The following is a 15,251-nucleotide window of genomic DNA, read 5'->3' as shown; positions in this document are numbered from 1 at the left end:
GGGCAGCCTGGGTGGCTCAGCGGTTTAGCGCCACCTTCAGTCCAGGGCATGATCCTGGAGACTCGGAGGGAGTCCCACATCGGGCTCCCGGCATGGAGCCTGCTTCTCCCTCTGCCTGTGTCTCTGCTTCTCTCTCTCTGTGTGTCTATCATGAATAAATAAATAAAAATTTTTAAAATAAATTATTATATATTCCAGGAATATAAAATTTGCAGCTTTTAAAAACATTTTTTTAAAAACTTTTGCTAATAAGGGCAATTACTTGTGATTTACAGTTTATCGGGGATATAAATCTGCTGATATGTTTTTTAAAACTTAATGCGTGCTTATATGCATTGAAACCATGTTTGAAAGGATACAATTCTAAATGTTAGTGATTTGTCTGTGTGTATGGTGGGGAAAATTTCTTGTTTTCATTTGTATTTTTTCTGTTTCTCTGTTTATACTGAAACTATTATACGGGCAATCAGAAAATATACTCTAATAAAGAAGTAATGAATTAATTTTTTTAAAAAATCAACAGAAAAGGAACTTTGATAGAAATGACTTTGAGACCAATCACTAAAACCATAATATAGAGTATAATAATTATTATGTTTTAAGCTGCTATAGTTGTGATTCTTTTTTCTACACACAATATAATATTACATAAATGGCAACATAGTTTTATATGTGCATTCACAAATAAAATTTGAGTTAGTGGGGTTGAGGGTTCGAGAAAAGTCATTAGCAGTTTAAAAGTTTATCATTTAAAAGTAAATTATCATTTCTTTCTAAATTCTTGAAAAAGCAGACAGCTTCCAGTTTCTTTATTAAATGACTGTCCTGTTCGCAAAGAACATGAATTAAGTGATTTAAAAGATTATTTCTAGTCTAAGTTCAGTGATTTTGACCAATTTTATTGGAATTCTATCCTTAATTTTTGCTTTTAAGAAAGAATGTTAGTTCAAAACACATTGGTATAATTTAAAGTAAATTTCCCAAACCACCCCTGGGTATCTTTCCTTGTGTCCGTGGTAGTGCTACACTTGACTCCAGTGAAGCATACCTCTTGGTGAGGCTCGTAATACTTTCTACTGGCTTTTAATACCATCTTATTTCTGAGGACATACCATTTATAAGTGAGAACTTTTGCAAGAGGATATTTTTGAGACTATTTGATGTCATGCAAGTTAATTTAGATTTGGACTGAGCTGATACACATAAGCAGAACAAGAAGACACCCCCCCTGCAAAAAAAAAAAAAAAACAAGCCAGCAAACTGAGATTAATGCATTCTTTAGTAGGTATTGTGGAAATCCCCTTAAGAATCTCCATTTTATAATATGTTCTTATGGGATGCATTCAAACATTAGGTTTCATTTGGAGTTTCACAATTGCCCTGTTATGATGGTTTTTAGTAGCTGGCCCATTGTAATATATCTTTGGAGAGTGTTTATTATGTTTTAAAATTTGGATCCGAATCCATAGCCAAACTTAATGCTGACATTCATAAGGGCTTGATAGGCTCTATCTCTGGCTGGAGAAAGCTCTTATTGTGGTCAATGTAACTGAGCCAACTATTAATAATGTCAGAATACCATTCTGCAAAGCAGAGCAATACTTAGTCAAAGTGATTCATATTAGCTGAGCATGAGCAAAGAAATCTCCACAGGCTATTTCAGAATCCTGGACTGCCATTGAATCCATTGCTGTTGTGAACACAGTGGAAAGAATCAGGGTTCATGCTCCTGGCTGTTCAGACTTCTTAGTAAATGTTTCACTGTGTCCCAAGGAGAAGACAGAGTGTTTTAATGTGGGAAATGGAACCTTCTGTGCTGTCTGTTCTGGAGAAAAGAATGTGGCTTCTAAAATATTACTTTTTGAACTTCCTGAACTGTATTTATACAATTCTGACTCTTTAAAAGGCTAAACTGTGTTATGACTAAACGAGTTACTGATAGACTTAATTTGTTCTCTGAGAGAAGTGGTCTCCTTGTCGCTATGCACTTCCCTTTATGTGGTGTGGTCATCTCTTGGTCTGTATTATTCAACATTCAGCAAATCTTTGACAAGGAAGCATTAGCTGGGGGACCTGTTTCTCCACTTACCGTGCTAGATACTCATATTGTTCCTTGAGAATGTGTTATGATTCGGTGGTGAAAAACAAGGTTGTGGAATGAGACCCAACTGGAATTTCATCTTGTCTTGGGGTTCCCTTCACTGAATCTCAATTCCCTTTTTGTAAAGGGAGGATAATAATACTTCTTCAAGCTATTTTGAAGATTAGTTCTCACAATTAATAATTGTTCAATAAATTATAGTTTTGGACCAGACGACCAAAACATTTGATTTCATTTGGCTGTGGAAAATGGGTTCGGTTGATGAAAATGCATTAGTGAATTTCCGAGCACTAGCATGTACTCCAGGTCATCATTATGTACACTTGTAAAGGCAAAAATAGACCCTGATATCAGAACTGAGGGAACAGATTAAGTAAGCAATGTTTTATATTTTGAAAAAGAAAATGCAACCCACAGTAAGAAATACATTTGACCTTGTGACCTGGTCTACAATACAGAGACATGCCATACTTGTAACTGAAATGACAGTTTAATGGAACTACATTCTTCTGCGTATGAGATACTCTGATATTTTCTCTCTTTTTCTTGTCTCTTCTTTTCCTCTCAGGTTAGAACCAACTAAGTTAATTTCATATGCACTAATGGTGTGTAAACAGTATGAAAAACACTAATTCAATGGAGAGTAAATTAATTTATTGCACAGATTTGTTTAGGACAGTATTGGTTATTGAGTGTCATTTCCTTGTACTTGCATTTTGTAATTTTTAATTATATTAATGAATGTTTGCTTCTAGAAAGGGGAAGGACACTGACAATTGCGAATATGTACTGTGCCAAATATCATCTATATCGTTTTGCACGTTATCTCCTCTTTCATTACAAGAGTCTTACCATTCTTTCCATTTTACAGATAAGGAAACCAAAATTGCAAAAGATAAAATATCTTACCCAAGAATTCAAAACCTTTGATTTTCCACTGTCTCTAAATGCAAGAGGCAAAATAACTTACAGTAACACATTGATAAGCTTTTATCTGTGAGCTGTACTCTGTGTTCTTTAATTAAATTGTGCATCCTTGATCACTTTTAATAGAATTTGAATGTAAATTATAACACAAACATTTGGAAAAGGGATCACATATTAGTTCTACTTTGTATGATCTTAATAAAGAGTAGCCCTCACCAGGAAATATTCTGAAATGGTAGGATAATTAGACTAATTTAGCATCTCTTGGTAAAATAGAATTTCCTGGCATGTGGCTATTTTGCTCTATGATTCTAAATCCAATAGTTTTAATTTTTCCTGTAAAAAATACTTTTAGAAGAGATAATACGGGAATCTTACTCTCTTTTAGTTAAAAATAAACCAACTTTGATAGTACCATCATAAACCTAGAAGGATTTTAGTTTGATTCAGTGTTTGAAAGAATGACCAAACTCTAAGTTTATTTTTTCATAGTTCTTTTTTTTCTTCTACAGATCCTTCTCCACAATGGATTAACAACAGACATCTAAAGTTGTACTGTTTAAATATCTTTGAATTATTTTTGTTTAAAAATGTCAATGGGTACGATAGGAAAAGTACATTTTTTTCCCTGTAACTTCAAAACAACTGAACAGAACCTTTGGACTGAAACCAAGAATTGAATGCTTTAGCTTTAAGAAGATTTTCCTTTCTGAAAAATAATGAATGAGTCTCTTTATAAGTTTAACTATTTCAGGTTTCAATTCTCTGACTTCCAGTGTGCTATTTTTTTTAAATGTAATGCTTCATGAGTAAACATTTTTTCTTCTTCAGTTTTCTCTCAAGTCATGTAGACTTCAGATATAAAACTTCTATACAGATGAGTTACACCATGCTTTTAGGTATATAAAAAGTAGGGTTCCATTTTCTTAATGGCTACTTTTGAGTGTGTATTCGTGAGTGACAGTGCTTGAGGACAGCCTGCAAAGACTGCTGGAATGAGAAAGACATGGTTTTTCTACTTGCTACACATGGGATTTTAATAGAGGTTCATCTTTGTGATATTCCTTGGTGGGGGCACAACAAGGTTTAGTAATTTTTATTTTAGTAGATTACAGAAAACGTGTTCAGGCCATTGGACACTGTGGAGACTGACCAAGATCCATAGTGTCTGAGACTTCATGTTGGGACCATTAATTCCTGAGATCTGCTTTTAGATACAGCCAGACATGCAAAGCAGACAGATTACCATAGGCCTTCTGTTTTAGAAATCAGAACACATAAGGGCATCTGGCACACTCTGCTTTGCCTTCCAAACCACCAGAACTTTCTAAGGCCATCAAAACTCGCACCTGCTACCTACTTCAAGTGCACACATTCCTTGACTCACAGTGTTCCAGCTGAAGCCTTCTCAAATCATTTGTGGGGAAGGCAAGCCAGTGAACAATGTGAAAATTGCAAAGGCAGATTTTAAATTATTACGACTTTATGAAATTACTCTTAATTTTCTTAAGTGTACACTGGCTCATTTTCCCCCAAGAACACAGTATATACATCCCTTTTGTATTTCCATTCAAAACGTGTATCTATAAGGCAAATGCACTCCTCTGTGAAGGAAATTTGTATAGATAAGATGAATGGTAACTATCACCAAGAGTTAAAATGGTGACTCAGTTGATAGGTGAAGGTTTATCAGAAGGAAAATATGGAATGATAGATTAGCAAACCTGTTGATGGACTCATTTTGCTTTCTTATTTTCTGCAGTGCTCTTTGATAAAACCAAATTTGATAAACCAAATTTGGGACAAAGAACTGTAACACAAAACAGAATATAATAGTAACTTGGTGTGATAGAAAATACATTCTACTGGTTTATCTTCTAGTCTCCAAAGTGATTCTATGGAATATGTATAATATGTAAACTAAAGTAAAAAAGTAACATACTTACTACAAGAATTTGTTATTTTTATTGATCATGATTTAATATTTTATGATTACATAGAAATAAAGGAGCAGTATGTTGAGAATTGTATTTCAGGATGATTTATCTGGCATCGTGTGTGCTAAGAAGAGAAAGACCATGAGAAGAAAAAGCAATTTCATTTCTAGTAATGAAGATTATGTTTTAAAAATCAGTATTCCACATTAAATTTATTATAATAAGATAGCCATACGGTATAGTAAAGAGACATGGGAAGATAAGAAAAGACACCAGTGTTCTAGTTAGAATTTGTTTTCTAATGAGTGACACTTTGCCATGCTGCAATTTAGCTTTCTGAACTATAACATAAGAATTACATCACCTGTAACATCTTTTAAAGTTCTAGAACAAAAATTTGGAAGAAAAAACCCTATTTCACCAAAACCGAAGTGCCTGGGAACCTAATAAACAAAATTGCTTTTTATGCTTCCCAGAATAGGGCTCTCCGTGCCATTCCCTGGAGGAGTCTGGAGCACCAACTTTTAAGGCTTCCATCCTGCAAGTTGTGAAACTCACTGTCTTGTCAGCAGTCCATCTTTATTTGCTCTACCTGGATTCTGTGCTTTGACCATTCTAGACTATTCCATGAAAAAACATCACACCCTCTTCCTTCTCTGGGTCCTTTTCCCTTCTCACACCAGTATCTTTCTGTGTTTCTGTCATAGCTACCATCCTCAATCTTGGGTAACTTTTTCTTTTTCAGTCTCAATTATAATCCTGTGGCTATGCTGTTTGACACCGGGTGTCTGAGTACCGAGATTCAAATTCCGAGCCCATTGCTTTTAAAAATAGTTGACTATGGGTAAGCAACTAAGTCTGTGTTTTTCTCTCTGTAAATGTAAGGACCCACCCCTTAGGCCTGTTATGAGGTTTAAGTGAGCTATTGGACGTGAAATGCTGGCTCTCTGCTGCACAGTAAGCCTTCTTGGAGTGTTTTTTTTTTTTTTTTTGAGATTTTTTTTTAATTTGTTTTGTTTTATTTATTTATGATAGGCACACAGTGAGAGAGAGAGAGGCAAAGACACAGGCCGAGGGAGAAGCAGGCTGCATACACCGGGAGCCCCACGTGGGATTTGATCTCGGGTCTCCAGGATCGGGCCCTGGGCCAAAGGCAGGCGCTAAACCGCTGAGCCACCCAGGGATCCCTTTTTGGAGTGTTTAATATTATCATGAACCCTAGAGCTGTTGGTGTTTACTTGTAAGATAGCATTTAGCTCCTTGTTTTGGAATTGCCTTTTTAGTCAGTTATCCGTATCTATCCATTACCTACTTCTACCTCCCAGTTAGGCCAGATGGTCCCAGAGAACAGAAACTAGGTCTTGTTCACTGCTGTGTCTTCAATGCCTGAAAATTAGCCTGTCTCATGGTGGAGACCAAATGAATCTTGAATGACAGCATGGTCATTCCTTCTTACAATCTAATAGGGGAAAGAATCAGCAATTCTAATTCAGAGATATAATCTATAGACAACTAGAATGATTTATGAGTTAATTTTTTTAAAAAGATTTTATTTATTTATTCATGAGAGACACTGGGGGGGGAGAGAGAGAGAGAGAGAGAGAGAGAGAGACAGGCAGAGGGAGAAGCAGGCTTTATGCAGGGAGCCTGATGTGGGACTCGATCCCGGAGCCCCGGGATCACGCCCCTGGCTGAACGTGGCGCTAAACCACTGAGCCACCAGGGCTGCCCAGGAGTTAATTTTTTAACAACCCAGAACTTTTGGCATGCCAACAACTCATTTGAAAAGAACTTACTCATTTTAATATTTTGGTCATTTCGGAAGACTAAGCAGGTTTGACTTCCTTCACTGGGGAACATTGCTCTATGGTGGTTTGCTCATGGGAGACTAAATTTTATGCAGATCTATACTGATAAAGGAAACTGACAATATGTTGAAGTATTTCTTTATTTGAGATCTTGCTGATGAAGGTAACATAAATCGGTAGATTTTCATTTGGCCAAGGCAGCCAAGAAAACACTTTGTTACCTCTTTTCTAAATTCTAGCAAGTAATTCAGGATCAAGTGGGTAATCTGTGGGGAATTCTTTAAAAATGACAGAACCTTATACAGATTCATGTCTAGGAAACTTCACCGAAGTTTCCAACCGAAGATAGTCATTCTTATTTTCTGGAAAAAGAAAGAAGAGGAAAAAAAAAAAAGAAGTGATTTGTTTGGTCATTAGGGGTTTAACCCCAGGGTTCTTCTCTCCCATTATTTTCTCTATAATATAAACTGTTGCCTGAACCTGTTTCCTCCTGCACTGTCCACCAGGTTAATGTTATCTCATCCCCTTTGTCTGTAAGAATTTGGAGCCATCCCCACCCCTTCATCTTCTCTCTACTCTCCATCTTCTTCTGGACCCTTCTGTTGGTGACCAGGTGTTTTGTTCTTGAAGGATTCCCCTCTTCAACTCAAGTGCCACTACCAAACAGTGACAGCTCAGGGGCCACTTATAGATGAGTGTTACTGAAGTTAGGACAAATCTGTAGTAAGCTCATTTCCCTTAAGATGTCAATCCTAAAGGACAACACTCAACTGGACACATAGACTCAATTGGACACATGTGGTCATGACTTTGTCAGAAGACATCCTGGATATGTGTGTGAAACAACCAAAAAGGTACTCCAAGGATAAAGCTTTCTTAAAATATGAGACTTAGTACCAGGAAAAAGGAGAAAAGTTAGAAGTATGGAACTCATTTTTAAAAATTATGATAATTTGAGCATATATTTTTTTCAAATGAATCATTGATGAGAAAATAATTATAAATCTATGCGGTACATGAAGACCATTTTCAAATTAAAAACTATATTTATGTTTTCCAGCTATAGAGTAATTTAAAAGTAAAGGAGGTCACCACCTAACCTGATTCTTTAAATAAGCATTCGCTTGCTTCAATAATTGTGGCTTTACAGATCATCTTGGAGTTCTTCCTATGATTTAGTTAGTGATATTGAACAGGCTCTAAAGCAAGAAAAGAAGGGAAGCTGTATAAAGTAAATAAACTTAACAAGGCAGAAGATACATGTGCCCAGAGAGTTCAACAATTTAGAAGATTTGTCTGACTTTTTTTAAGTCCAGAAGTAATCTGTGTTGATTATAACAGGAAACTAGTCTTCCAAATTAGAGACTGTACATGTGTGTGGTCAAAACCCTCTTTAAAAAAATGCATTGAAAAATGTAAAAGGCTATTTAAGGAAATCACAACTTCCTATATTCTCTCTTCATTAAGTCTCTAAAAATAGTTTTGTCAATTCATATGTACAAATGCACGGTTCTTCTAAAAAGGTGTGTGGGAAAAACTCACATTGAGACCTATCTACAACACTGTTTTGTACATAGCAAAGTTGTATACATGCTCACCATTGATGAAACATGCTAGCAACTTTTATTTTGGATCTCATCGATGAAGATAACATAAATTAGTAGCCAGCTTTTCATTTGGTCAAACTGTCCAAGAAAATGCCCCATTGTCCGTTTTTAAAATGCTAACAAAGTTAAAAAAAAATAATGAAAAGGCCTTGATACGACAATGCCATCATTTCTCTGGTCAACATTTTAGGGATGTCAAGTGTGATCCCAAAACAATCCATATTATTCTGGAGTTCGGAGGTTCTACGTTTATAATAATTTTTAAATGAATGCAGCAAACTAAATTCTTTTTTGTGGGAGGTGTTGGGATGAAGTGGGGGAGGCAAGTTATGTTAAGAGAGAGAAAAGGGAGAAAAAGAAGGCAAACTGGGAACTAGTTAATTAAAATAATAATGATGTCAGTCTTTTTACATTGGAAATATGTGCTCCATCATGCTCAAATAACGGGGAGTGCAGATTTACTGATAAGGACTGGGGGACTGTAGTTGGGGTTAGATGAATGCTTACCATGTGTGACCAAGTGGGAGGAAATGGGTGAGGCAGGGAAGGGGAGAAATAATTCACTTGGCGTCTGGCATGATGATGTTGAAGCTCTTTAGCAATGGTTTGTGTGTTATGTATGGGTTATGAGAGTTTGCTCTTGCTTTGTGCCTGCTGCAAAGAAATGCCTTTTGGCTCAGATTAAGTTGTAATCACTTCCCTTTGGCACCCCTTCAGTGGTGTCAGCATTTACAGTTTATTCCCAGACATGGCTTCAGGAAGTCTTTGCTTCTCAAAAGCTGGAGAATGCAAACCCAGGTCGCACACATTGAGGGGACTTGCCTAATTCCCTAGGGTAATGACACCTGACTCTCTACCCATGATCTAGTCTGTTCCACTGTCAGTGGCACCTCTTGCCAGTTAATTGGGTTCATTACAGCAGAAAGGAAATCAGGAAGATAGAACTGGACAAAATACTTCCACCACAATTTTCTGGGGTATTTAAACTTGAGGAAGGAGTTCTTGGCTTTTCCCCAGACACTATGGAGAAAGGAGAGAGACAGTTGAGGTAGAAAGTCTCATACACTATGCAGATTATTATGATTAAATCCTCCTAAGTAAACTGTGCTGCTGGGTATCCTTTACATTTTGTCTTTTTGAAATCCCAAATGTTTTTGAAATTTGAAAACTCAAACTACTGGCCTACCAAACCCTAGAGAAGCAGCAGACCAGGAAAGGAAACCTGGCAAAATAAGAATAAACAACGATTCTGTTTAAGATGGATGTGAATCGTCAAAAGAAAGGGACAAGGCAGACAAATTTCAATCTCTCCAGACCTTTTCCAATTCTGCTTTTCTTTTTTCCCCCCTCTGACAGCTCCCTAGTGGTTTCTGATGTCTTTCTTGAAAAATTCAGGTAGCTGATTCATTCATCAGTATTCCTTAGTGTTTTTGCCTTCCCTGGGGGGTTTCCTTACATCTTTATCTGTGATAAAAATAATTAGATTTTTTTAAGCCTATAAAAGTCCTAACTACATGCCTTTAACTACTTTTTTTTCCCTTTTTACTTTGTTTTGTTTTTCTTGTTTTTTAAGGAGGTAAAGTGCTGCACTGCTGGATTGCTGTTTCCTGACTGCACTTCCAAAGGCAGTAATTCAAACAAAGGCTTCCAAGACAGGTGAGGCTGGTGTCACCAGCTCTGAGACCCTGGGCTTTCATTTTGTCATTTGCAAGATAGGAATATTCATATTGCGTAGTTATGTAATGATTAGATTATGTGATGCCTAATACACATGAGCTATTCAATAAATGTTAAAACAGTTTTTTCCTGTAAAGAAGGTAGCAACTGAAAGAAGTGACTTAAAAAATCCATAGGATTGTCTACCACCAAACTTTGTCACCAATATAATGTTAAGACCAGATTAAAAAAAAAAAAGATACATCTGACTTAGATCTCTCCATCAGGCTACATCTGATAACTCAGAACTGCTCAGCTTTGACCATTCCCCAAGATGCACTGACAAATCACACTGCAGTCCTGTATTTGTCATTTAAAGATATCAGCTCAATTAAAACAGTCTCTATATTACTTTTACTGCCTCTATTCACACTTCATACCTGTAGTTTCTTTTGGTTTCTCTTGAGGAGGTATCGCTCCAGCAAATATGTGCCTCTTCTATAAGACCCAGACCTGATTAATATTCTTTTTAAATGATTTTTTTCATTCAGTAAAGGCCTATTAATATCTTTATTTACAACCAGGTGTGTGTGGTTATTTGCAGTACTGGATTATTTAATCCACTGGATTATTTAATCTTTTATATTATTTCTAATAACTTCTGTTTTTAAATATAAATCTGTGAATTCTAAGACTTGGGCTAAGGGATCTAACAAAAGCTTTCCCTAAACTAAAGGTTTGCCATCATGGTAACTGGTTGTTTTCCAGGCTGAATGTGGAGCACATAATCAGTGTGAAAAGTATAAAAATTTAAATATTAAATACATTTTAACTTATTAAAATTTTAAATATTAATTAAACAAAACAAAACTACCATCATGATTCCTTGGCCTTTTAAACTGGACTTGGCTCAAACCTCTTGGAATAGTTATTTTTATCTCAACTGTCTACTATGGTGGTCTCCAAAGTGGAGTACACAAAATGATCCATTAGGGTGCAATAAAAATATTAGAATTCTCCTCTTATTCTTCTATTTTTAAAAAGAAAGAAGTGAGCTCTACTATACTTAATAAATTAATTGTTATGAGTTTCTCCCTCAGCCCACCATTGTTCCTATATGTCAGATGATGGCCTGTCCTGCCCTTTATGCAAAATAAGCTAAGGTAGGAGTGCTAGCTCATTAAGATGAGGTGTTATTATCAATATCTTTATTAAATTGTTTGATCTAATTTGATCTCTGCATATTACAACATAATATAGTTTTTGTGTGTTCTGGTTATGTGATTTTATGGCTATCACTAAAACACCCCCCATATAATAAACATGAGGCTTTAAAATATTCATTCTGGAAATTGCTGCTTAAAACAATATTATTAATGCAAGCCCAAGGGACCAAAAACAAAATAGCACAGTCAGTACATTTTTTACTATTAATAAAGCTCTCTGTCAGCCACAAAAAATGGTAAAAACATTGACAGTCAAATAGTATTTCTCAAGTGGTCAGCCAAAAGAAAAATATCAAGAACACTACATAAAACAGATTCATATCCACCACCTTTAATTCAAACCTTTCATTAAGTATATACTGTATGAAAAAATGTTAACTAATGATAGTATGAAGCCATCACATTGAACTACTCACTTCAAAACATAATTTCCTCTTTATTTCTCCTTATCAAAGAATTTGTATTTTTGTGTATTTTTTAAAGTATGTAATTAGCAGGGTAGTACACATCTGTCACTTGTAGATAAATGAACAAAAATGAAGGGCATACACAAAAAACACCTTTACAGAGAGGTATGAAAATCAAAATGTTTGGGCAGCCCAGGTGACTCAATGGTTTAGCCTCGCCTTCAGCTCAGTGTGTGACCCTGGAGACCCAGGATCAAGTCCTACATTGGGCTCCCTGCATGGAGCCTGCTTCTCCCTCTGCCTGTGTCTCTGCCTCTCTCTCTCTCTCTCTCATTCTCTCTCTCTGTGTCTCTCATGAATAAATAAATAAAATCTTAAAAAAAAAGACAAGCTAAATGTAGACACCAGTGCTCCTCTAGAATGTAAATATCTTGCTAAACTGTAAGGCTCTTGAGGGCAAGGGTTATAAACTAACTGGAATCTCCGTAAGGAGTGAATGAACAGGGGAGTAGATGAATGAGTGAAGATTTCAGTGACTCACATTTCTTGACTTTGGGGCACTTAGGCATCTTTAGTGTTCGAGGCAGCATTTGCTATAAAAAATATAAACTGTGAGTATACTCTACTTTGGAATTGTGGCAACAGCAGACTGACAAAAATAATATCAGCTTTTACCTCATTAGATAATAAAAAAAGATAATATCTTCTTTTTTTGATAGAAATTCATCCCTATCCTTATATTATGTTGCTTTTTTGTCTAACAGAAATGACTTATATCTGTAAAAATATAAATTTTCTTCATTTTTGGAATTATCTCTACATCTATAGTTCCTTCTAGACTTCTACATTTTGCCTATTTTCTAAAACTTATAGTCCTTTTTTTTATTAACCTTGCTCTATGAAGAAATGCACCTCTGTTAATTTATGACCAAACTTCATGACACTGAAATTATGTGCTCCATTAAATTCAATTCCACAGTTATTAAGTTCCACTTATTCTGAGCCTCGACTGTGATACTTATGAGTTATGCAAACAAATCCTCATCTTCAGAGAATCTGTAGTCATTTTATTTTTGCAAGCTTTAAATTATGTGTGTATACATGCAAACACACATGCATATTTATATAATTTTTATTTGGTATGATGTTTCCTTTTGAAGCCAGATATAAACTACAATTAGAGCCCAGGTTTATAATTCCAAAGGTACTCTTTCAAAACCCCAGACACTCTGTCTGTTGAAAATATGACATAGATACAAGCAGAAGGATGAAGACTTCAAGAAATATGATCCCATCATGTGCTTCCTCCAGAAGCAGAACCCATAAGAGTTGAGCAAAGGCATGAGATGAGCATGGTCTGAAGATAAGAAGATGTGGCTGGTAAATAGGAGTTATGGAACTAATGTCATTCTGGGGTCCCAATGTTGGTCATAGGTTTACACACAACCTCCTCTCTCCAGGTTCAGAAATTGTCCCCTGAATTAAGGAGCCAGGACACTTCTTAAGAGAAACTGCTATTGTCATTGACATCCCAGCATTCTCTGGCAGTTCAATTTTTTTTCACCTTTCCCTTTCACCACCTGCCCTCCTCTCCACTGTGTGTGCGTGTGTGTGTATGTATGTGTACACACACACGTACACACACAACTCCAGAGAAGCATCTGACACAACTGCTCTTCAGTTCCCTCAATTCACAAAAAGAACTAAAAGGTTACTGATTCCTATATTAGACTATGGCTTGTATAGAACATAGAGACAGTCAATTTTTCCTTTAATAATTCATTCAATAATTAAGCAATGAACATTGAGAACTTAGAGTGTCAAAACTGTTTAATTGCCCCCTGCTACCCAATCTCCCTTTCCTCATGTTAGTAAACTCTTTGGACTTTCCATGGAACACAAGACTCCCAGCTAGGTCCTTTCTGTTGGCTAATGTGAGCAACATCTGGGTTGCTTCCTTAGAAAAGAAGCTTCTTACCCTCCACCTTCTTTCTCTTTATCCAGATATAGGAATATGGATGTGATGCTAGTGAGCTAGCTTCAATCTTTTGGATGAGGGCAATATTGAGGCTAACAGGGCAACAGGTATAAGGAGCCTGGGTCCCTGTATGACATGGTGGAGCACAGAGATACCTACCTGCCCTCAAGTGCCAGCTCACAGTTGATTGAGCTTGTTCCACAAGGGAGAAAAAAAAACCTTCCATCTTGTCTGGGAAACTGTGCTTTGGGGAATACTTAGTCTATATTCTAATGAGGAGACCAACTTTGGAGATGAAAGAGTGGAAATTTGTGGAAATTTATGTAAATATTTAATAAAATATTTTCTTAGATATAAAATAATTTCACCTTATACCTCTACAGCATCAGGCTTTATACATGGTTCCCCACCCCCTCCTGCTCCTTATAATGCCTCTTATCCATGGGCTGAAATTCTACTTTTCTGTCAAGGTCTTGCTCAAATATTACCTACTTAGTAGTTCTTGTGAATTTTGTCCCTCCTCCTGAACCTATCCTATGCCTTCTATACTGTTCCACATAAGATCAATCTCTTCCTTTGTGCTTCTTTCAAAATATAGTTTTTGTCTAATATTATGACTATGCATATGTTTGTATATTCCACTAGAGGCTTCAGAACAAAGACCATCATCTCACTAATTTTTTTATTTCCCTGACATCTAGAGCAATGTCTTCAATAATCAAATAAATGTTTGTGGAATATTCATTGAACGCAAGCTTTATTCTTTGCATATTTATCAGACTGAAATAGTAGATGTTTTTCATAGTTAATCTGAAGAAAATGTTCCTATTTACTCCTTTTCTATTTATCAAATGGGAAAGTAATTGTTTTTTTCAAAAATTGCAAGAGAAGGATATCTTCTTTTTCTCCAATTAGATAGTACTAGGCTGTCTTGGGAACATATGGCAGAAAAACTAACTATTGTTAGGATAAGATAATTATGATTGTAATAACCCATTTAAAAGACATATCAGCTGCTCCTGTTTTATTTTCCACATAATAGAGCTATGGGCTGTTCCAGTATGATGTTTTCAGGACCCGGTATATATTTTTATTTCCCTTCATGAATCTTTCATCCTTTTACTGACATTTATTCTTTTTATGCAATTATCCTAAAAGGAAAGCTCTGGCCAGGCAAATGGGTTGTTGTCTGCCTCTGAAAAGACATTCATACTTTGTGGCTTAGCTTTCAAGTTCTGCGATCAGGAACCCTCGGGCCCCTTTTTAAGGAGGTTGCAGGCTAGTTGAGTTTCACTGTCTCCCAAAATGTCCAAAATGAGATTACATGATGGGCAAGATCAATTTACTGGAAGGTACTTAAGCAATAAATCTGCAGCTTTTGGTCTCGTCACTGTTTCTTTCAAGCTTTGTGGCAGAAAATTAAGCCGCAAGAGCTTTGACAAATTGGATATTACTACATCTAATTGTGTATGTTTAAGCTTATCACAGTGAATCGCTGCATTGTAACTGACTAGTGTGCCAACAAGGCCTTCGTTTAATCGGTGCAGTGCCATTTAATGGCGATTAATCACCCGACTAAAATGTCATATTAAGGTCACAGAAAC

The sequence above is a fragment of the Nyctereutes procyonoides genome, unplaced genomic scaffold (genome assembly GCF_905146905.1).
Source record: "Nyctereutes procyonoides isolate TBG_1078 unplaced genomic scaffold, NYPRO_anot_genome, whole genome shotgun sequence".
Classification (NCBI taxonomy): Eukaryota; Metazoa; Chordata; class Mammalia; order Carnivora; family Canidae; genus Nyctereutes; species Nyctereutes procyonoides.
Note: the sequence above shows the minus strand (reverse complement) of the source record.